The sequence below is a fragment of the Oxyura jamaicensis genome, chromosome 1, assembly GCF_011077185.1.
Source record: "Oxyura jamaicensis isolate SHBP4307 breed ruddy duck chromosome 1, BPBGC_Ojam_1.0, whole genome shotgun sequence".
Lineage (NCBI taxonomy): Eukaryota > Metazoa > Chordata > Aves > Anseriformes > Anatidae > Oxyura > Oxyura jamaicensis.
In genome coordinates, this window is record NC_048893.1 from 137,965,663 (window position 1) to 137,974,122 (window position 8,460).

Genomic DNA, 8,460 nt, shown 5'->3' on the forward strand with positions numbered 1-8,460 from the left:
AGTTTGGCCATTTTTCAGCATCAGGCTGAATCTGACCCTCAGTCATTGAATGCAATCGAAGGGCAAGCTGCAAAACAATCAGTTCTGGGTCTGGAAAAATACTTCCCCGAGCAATGTTTTGGAATCATTTTGGTGTGGTACTGCCATCTTTGTTGGTTAACACTGCCTTTTTTTTTTTTTTTTTTCCCAATGAAACTGCTTTGCTTTAAGTAGAATTCAGAATTTCTCTTCTTTCTTAGAGAAAAAAAAAAAAAAAAGCGCTGATTTGTATTTTTTCCTCATCCAGGCTGCATTTGTTTGCACACAAGATGCCAGTAATGAAGGAGCCTACAAAATTTAGTTGGTGAAATCCTATCAGAGCTTGCGAGAAACAAAACAAACAAAAACGTCCCATCCAGTAAAAATGGCTGACTGATGCAAAAGGAAACACAGATGGAGGTAATGGGGTTTCAAAAGAGGAATTAGAGAAGATCTGAACAGAGGCTCGTAAATCTAGAGCAGTTGCACTTTGCCAAGAACTGCGGTGGGAAATCCTCATTACGGGAGGTATTTCCGTGCTGTGCTCACCCATGGGAGCCTTGCTGGGGCAGCCATGGGGAAAGCATTATCTGGTGGTGACGGCAAGACCCGGCAATCAGCATTCCTGAATCCTGTTGGACCGCGGCTGCTGACTCACGCGGCGGCCTTGGCTTAGTCACACAGTGCCAGATGCTTCAACCTGACCTTGTCAAGGCGCCGCCAACAAGGAAGCAAAACACACTCACCTTGGGCAACTCTTGCAAACAGGTCTTATCCTGCCACGCTCCAGCTTCCCCCGTGCCACTGGACGAGCAGTGCGGGGAAGAAAGAAACCTTGGGCCATGCCAGGCTGTTTTTGGGACAGGGGGAGAAGAAAATCCTGTGGTTCAGCAGATACCATGGTAAAGATGGGTGAGAAAGGAGGACACCGAGCCCCAGGGAGGGAGCGCCCTGAGGGGATGAAATAGCCGAATGCCACCCTGGTGTGTGAGCCAGCTCAGCCGGAGCACTTGTCTCCCTCTAGATGGAAGCTGGGTTTCAGTGTTCTTCCGAAGGGGGAAGAAGATGAGTGAACCTGGCAGTGGGCTGATGAACCTAGGAGGGCTGGAAAATTTGGGGATTTTTCAGTTTTGTTCCAACAGTTTCCCACCAGCAGGCAATTCAGAGTTGGGTTTTTCCTGAGGATTTCTCTGTGTAGCATCCCTTGTACCACCACCCCCAAACACTAGCCCTGGGCTGGACTAACAGAGATTTGGCTTAAAGCTGACCAGCAGAGCCTAAAAATGGAGCTAAGACCTGACTGGTTCATGGCAAGGACTGCAAGATCAGGCATTGAAGTTGCTCTTCTTCCTTCCCGGGCCGCAGCTCCCCGCACATCCCTGCAGTGTCTCCGGGTCAGATTTCCTTGTTTCACCACAGGAGATAGAAATCCTTCAGGAAAGAGACCTTACCTTTCCTCGTGGCCAGGCCCACTCTGTTTTAGCTTGTGTCCGTTCCTAAGGTGTTTCTCACGCCAGGTTGAAATTTAGCTTAGCTAAGAATACGTATGCTCTTTCACAGACTTTTCTGGCTAAAGCCCATGGTAAATATTTCCTCATACATCATTGTCACTAATCACATTACTGCCTCCAATATTTGTGCATAGAAAATTCAGCCTGTATTCTGGATTATTGAGAATCGTTCCTCAGTGCCAGTGGTGGGCTAGTTTTTGACTGCAGCTGCCCATATCCCATTGCTAGTAGTGATTCCTACCTGTCAGCTGCTGGGGAAGAATTTCAAAGAGGGGCAAATGAGAGACCATGCTGTAAAGTTTTAATCTTGGGATTGGACTCGGGCCACATCTCGTGCAGGGCTGTGTATACCTGCCATTAAATCACCCTGGGAGCTTGGCTGAAATAAGCAGCACAGATGCAAATGCAGCTGGTGAACCCTGTCCTGAGCCCCCTCCAGCTCCTCACAAGCTCCTCAAGGGCTGGAAAACACTGGAGGGTTTGTGGCTGCCCTTCCAGGCAGAGGAGATTAAACCACCCTAAGTGAGCCTTATGGTCCTTACTTTCTATGACTGTGACCCTTCAGTGACATCCAAAAAGAGGCTGATCTCAGAAACCTTGCATTTACAAGGCACTGGTTGTGCTAGCGGGGCTGCAGGAAGAGGGGATTAGAAATCTTTGAGGTGCTGGCTCAGCCTGGCTGCATACCACATTAAGTTGTCTTGAACCATTGAAAGTAATCAAGTCAGATGTTTGTTTCAGAGGTAGGTCTGCACTGGTAGGTTGTATCCTGGGCTGCATCAAGGGATACAGCTGGTCAAAGGAGGAGATTTACCCCCACTGCTCTGCTCTCATGAGGCCCCACCAGGAGTGCTGCGTTCAGCTCAGGGGCCCCCAGCACAAGGACATGGACCTATCCATGGACCTAGAGCAAGTCCAGAGGGGGGCAGATGATGATCAGGGGGCTGGAGCACCTCTCCTATGAAGAGAGGCTGAGGGATTTGTAGTTGTTCAGCCTGGAGAAGGCCTGAGGGAGACCTTACAGTGGCCTTCAAGTGCCTAAAGTGGACCTACAGGAAAGGGGAGGGACTCTGTCAGGGGGTGTAGTGATAGGACAAGGGGGAATGCCTTTAAACTAAAAAAAAATGTAGATTTAGATTAGATATAATGAAGAAATTCTTCCCTATGAGGGTGGTGAGGCCCTGGAACAGGCTGCCCAGAGAAGCTGTGGATGCCCCATCCCTGGAGGTGTTCAAGGCCAGGCTGGTTGGGGCCTTGGGCAACCTGGTCTGTGGGAGGTGTCCCTGCCCATGGCAGGGGGTTGGAAATAGAATGATATTCAAGGTCACTTCCAACCCAAACCATGCAATGATTCTTTGGACTGCAGGGCCTCCTCTGCACCATGATGGGGAGATGTGTGCCGACATGGCTGCCCAGGGAAGCGGTGGGTGTCCCACCCGTGGGGTCTTGCATCCCCAGGTGCCCTGTAAGGAACAAATCTCAATCTACAGGGGGGGATGTGTCAGCGCAGTAAGTGTCTCTCTTATTTGTGCTCTGTGACTCTTGGAAAACCAAACTAGTGGAATACGTTTGCCAATTTTAATCCCCGGATAGCGCAGCAAGCCCTTATTCCTTTGTGCTGCTTCCAGGCACAGCATCGCTTTGCTAAACATATTAAGTGCTAGAATTTTTGTACTCTCATGGTAGAAACAGATAAAAATAATACTTCTTATGAAGCTGGCCCATTTGAGTTGGTGAAATGTTGAAAATTCCCAGTTTTCTTTGAATAGATATGTTTAAAAGTATTGCCTAAATACTTTGGAACAGTGTTCAAACCATAGCTTGTTTGTGAAATATTTTATTTGACGTTTGTAAACTTTTTGATATCTGCAAGCTATTGAATTTAACTCCCATCTCATGTGGAGTGCTAAGCAACATGCTCCATCGTGGCAGGACTGAAACTTCCCTGCTGGCAAAGGGTGAGTCTTGTACCTCTGTGCTTCTTTTTGACCTTTCTGCAGGTTATTCGTGGTAAGTTCCTGAAGTATTTGCAGAATGGCTTCTAATCACTGACAGATAAACCATCGTGTTATATCGGAAGTTAGAGTAAATTTAATTTTACAGTTTTATTTACCGCGCATCTTTTATTCACTCTTTGAAAGGACCTAAAAGCTAAATTCCCCCTTCTGAAACTCTTGATGTGCGCATCTTCTGTCCCAGCCGGAGCTGTGTGTGTGTTACATAACAAGCTGTGTGGTCGAGTTCCTTTGAGGACATTTTCGTTTGGTACCACGCGTGCAAATTCTGCTGGAGTCAGTGCAGTGCACATCTGAGAGCTGAGTTTTGTCTCTTGCTTCAAACTGCCCAGACTGTCAGATGACCAAACAGCGTGAAGGGAAAGATGTCAGCGGTAAGCTGCGGTGCCATAAACGCGCTGGTATGCTGGAATGTGCCCTTATGGACACACAGCCACTCTCCAGCGATGAGGAAAGCTAGGGAAAGTGAGGACATTGAGAGAGAAGCTGGGAAAGAGATGTAGCAACTGAGGCTAGTGGGAGAGCGTGACTGTATCCGCTGTCAGAGTTTCAGTGCACCAAAGCCAGCGTGCCTCACCCCATAATGACACAGCTAAATGGAAAGATTTTGTTTCTTTTGTGTCTCCACCCAGTTAGATAAAGGTATAGCTAATGAAAGCTGGGTCACACCTGTCTCCTGGCATCTTTTCCTCTCTCATTACGTGTGTTACCTTCACAGATAAATTTATCTCAGAATAGAGATAAAGGGGGTTCTTTTTGTTTGTTTTCTGTTTTCTCTTTAATTTTAGAGGAAATGCTTCATATCTGAAAGGTACAGATTACGGCTACCTTTACTCTCTCTGACCTCAACCCTGGTGGCAGGATGTGAGCAGCTGAATCTGTGGCATTTGAACCATTAGAGAATAAATATGTAATAAAAACCTGGGGCAGCATAGAATATGGCCCTCTGAAAATAATCCATTAAAAGTCATGAAATAAAACCAGGGACACTGTAATTAATTTAAAGTAATAGAAAGCACATATGTTTTTGTTTTGAATATTTTTACAAATCTTTTTTTATTTTCCATATTATTATTTGAAGGAATTTTGATTTGCCTCAAAACACTTGTTAAAGTCACGGAAACTCTTCAGCGTTCAGTGTAGCTGGTTCCAGACCTGCACCTTTGGCCGATACCTTCCCTAGTGAAAAGCTCATTATTTCTAGTAGAAGACCCAAATCAGGATAACAGAGTTTGACGTGCAGGGCATTAGGGATGCAGACATGGCTCAGCTCGTTAATGAAAACCCAGGTTTCAGTTAAGCCCGGAATTGTCTTGAAGCAAAAATCCTCCTTGAACATGCTGTGCATCCAGACAGAATATGTTTTCGACTTCAGGACTCCAGCTGAGTGATAAACGTCCTAATGCTGAAACATTTACAGGTGCTTCATGCAACAGTGAGTAAATTACTACAGAATGAGTTTGGCTGGGGAGAAGTGACAGTACCTCTCTTCATTGCACAAGCTCCTCCGTCAGTCTGTCTGCTCAGGTTTCTGGAAATCTCCATGGTCTGATTCACTATTTCCTTACTGTTTGTTCTGAGACTGGGAGTAACTATGCAAACACGATGTTGATGCAATATTGTAGGGAGTATCTAGGCTAATCCCTTGCATTCAACTTCTGAACATGTTTGTTGTGAGCAAGGACTTGGATTCCTTACTCTCTTCTATCTTGGGCTGCTGGTGACCCTATGCAAAATGGAGCTATGTCCATCCCATGAAAAGAGTTTTACGTTTCTTTTCTAGCTGTAAATCACTACACCATGCATGAGGCGGTGAAGGAGATAAGTTCTGGTGTACAGTGGGTATGTTTGGAGAATTGGCATAAGAACAGAAATGACAAATTGACGATTCCTGAGAAGTCATCTGTGTCTTCTTGTGTTATCATTGAAATCACCTTGGATAATCAAGCTAACACCTTGGTTTTGCTATTAAAGGACAGATGCTTTCAGGGAGTTAATAGAATTTGCTTCCTCCTGGATTTGTTGCAATATGTCAGGAGATTTAATTGTCCTAACAGGACTTCTCTGGTGACTCAGGTATAGTTTGAAGGCCAGCATAGGAGCAAGGAAGATACTTTTAGAGATCTGTGCCACCTTTTTATGTGCATTTCAAACAGCATCCATCTCAACTAACTCTCAGTACCTTCAGCATAGACATCTACATCTGAGCTGCTCCTCTATGTCACATCCTAGTAAGTGTGAGAATCATCCAATCCATTTTAGATGGCTACTTTGCAAGGAGAAGAATCGCAAGCTAGGAAAGCCTGTGCCCCTCCATCAGCTGTGAAGGGATCCAGGAAACATGCTCAGATGCAGCAGGTTACAGCCAGTTTGGCCATGGGGCATCCCACCCTTTGTGGCTGAGCGAGAAGCAGGGTCTGATAGAAGAAGTAGCTTATTTACAGTAGCAGAATGCATGAAGGAAGAAAAACAAGCAGACCTTCGAGACCTGTTTTCCAGTTCCTGATTCTGCAGGGAGTGTTATGTTGTTTTTGGAGACGTTTATTAGGGAGGAGGATTTAATTTTTCCTTTAAGGACTGAGAAGTTTCTAAGAGCAGGGTGGATGGTGCTTGCAAGCCTTTTTAGGAAAGAAAAGGCCGGCTTCTGTCTCTCTGCAAACACTGCTACTTTTGGTTGCAAAGCAGCAGTACGGAGATCAGAAAGGTTTTCTGTTCCACCTCCCAAGTTAGTTCTACAAAGATACCAAATATTCTCTAGGAAAACTAGAAGGAAAAGCTAGAAGGTTGCATTTCTTGGCACTGACTTTTTCATATCAAATTGTAAGTGGATGTAGTGTTTTGGTACTGTCAAATGTGCATGATATGACACCTGGCCTGAAGGTAGGCAGGACAGAAGTCCAAAAGACTTGTTGGGATGCATCTGAGGGTGCTGAGGGAATCATTGCAAGGTTACTTTCTGCTGTCTTTGAAAGGCTGTGGTCACTGGGGAGGGTCTCCAACGACTGGAAAAAGGCAAATGTCACACCTGAAGGATAAGAAATAATTCAGGGAACTGGAGGTTGGTTAGCCTAATTTCAGGACTATGAGCAAATCTTCTGGAAGCCATGACTAGCCACAGGAAGGACAGGAAGGTAACTGGGAACAGTCAGTATGGGTTCAGCGAGGATAAATCATGCCTGACCAGCCTGATTTCCTTCTGTGAGATGACTGGGTCCGTGAACAAGGGGAGAGAGATGCACTTTAACAAAGAAGTTAAACATTACAGGCTCCGGCACTGACCCCCGAGGGAGGCCACTAGCAACCAGCTGCTGGTTGGACTTTGTAATTCTGACCACAAAGCTTTAAGCCCAGTGCTCCAGCCAGCTTTCCACCCACCTTATAGTCCACTCATTCAGCACACATTTCAGCAGTTTGGCTTTAAGGATCCTATGAGAGACTACAGTGAAAGCCCAGCTCAAGTCAAGAAGAAACTGGCACAGCTCGCAACAAAGGAAATCCCGATCAGATAAGAGAAATAACAAGTCCCACAGGGAGGGTGGTAAGTGCTGGAGCAGGTTGCCTAGAGAGACTCTGGAATGCCCGTCCTTGGAGATGCCCACAACACAGCTAAACAAGGCCCTGAGCAACCTGATCTGAGACAGCCCTGTTCTAAGGAGGGGATGGACCAGATGGGTGAGAGGCACCCAAGCAGGCCATCTCCAATCAAATTATTTTATGATCTATTCTGTGGTGTATGTGTTTACATGTAGGTGTACAGGAGGCTTTCAGAACCATGCCTGGCCTTGTGTGGGAGGCTAGTTTGTACCTTAATTCAGAACAGTCCTGCCTAGCTTTCTCCAAGAGAAGAGACAGCCCTCTGAGAACTGATGTTTTCATTCCTCATTCTGTTAAGCAGGTGTCACCAAAGCCACCACCGCATGCAGGGCTAATTACCACCTATTTGAGAAAAGGAATATGCATAAGGCTGAATGATCCTCCTTCGAGGTCAGGTGTGGAAGCTGTCTGGGCAGTGGGAAGGTGCCTGAGCTATCTGACAGAGGAAGGGCTCCAGCACGGAGCCGTCAGTCTGCTGCTCATCACCCCCAATACACATCACCATTTTGTGTGTGTTTGTTGTTCCCCCCACCATGCCTCTAAAAGACATTAGGAAACTATGAAAAATATTTCAACATGGTCTTGCCATGTAGAGGCAGCTAAAGAGAAATGGAAGCAAGGACAGACAAAAAAGGGAACAGAGGTGAGTCACAGCCAAAACCTTCTCTGTCCTCGAAATAGGAAACAAAACCCTTAAGGACTCAGACAGACATTAAATATTGTCATGACATCATCAGTGTCCAATCTAAGAAATGTATGTTAATATTGTCTTCAACATCATGGTAGAGATGTGAGTGGATAGGAAGACTCCACATCACGGGGCTACACCCCTGTGTGCTTTTTGCCATGTGTGCCCACCCTGGCTGGCTCTTCCTAAAGATACGTCAGGCAGGGTTCCTCTGACCCATTTTACAGCACACCCATCTACGCTGAGATTCCCTTTGTGGTCAGAGATGTATGTATTCCTAGGGCATAATTTCTCTCCTTGGATGCCATACCTTCAGAACAGATAATACAACTTCCTCGCAGTGCCTGTGCTTTCCAGCTACTAGAAAGGAAGAATATGAAAGAAAGGGTGTCAGGCTCAAATGCAGATCTCTGCACTATAAACATCAAGGGTGAAGATTCACTTTCCCCTGATGTTTGGGTATTACGATCCTGTGTGTTCACAGGTTTTAACTGCCCCGATCTGCCTCCTACAGCACCCCCAGACACACAGCCCGTGCCCCTTGTCCCAGGTGCTGCATGTGGGCTCTGACCCTGGCACCCAGCTATGTTGTAGGTGTGCCAGTGCCCCCCACCCCATCCCTGCTGACCCTGGC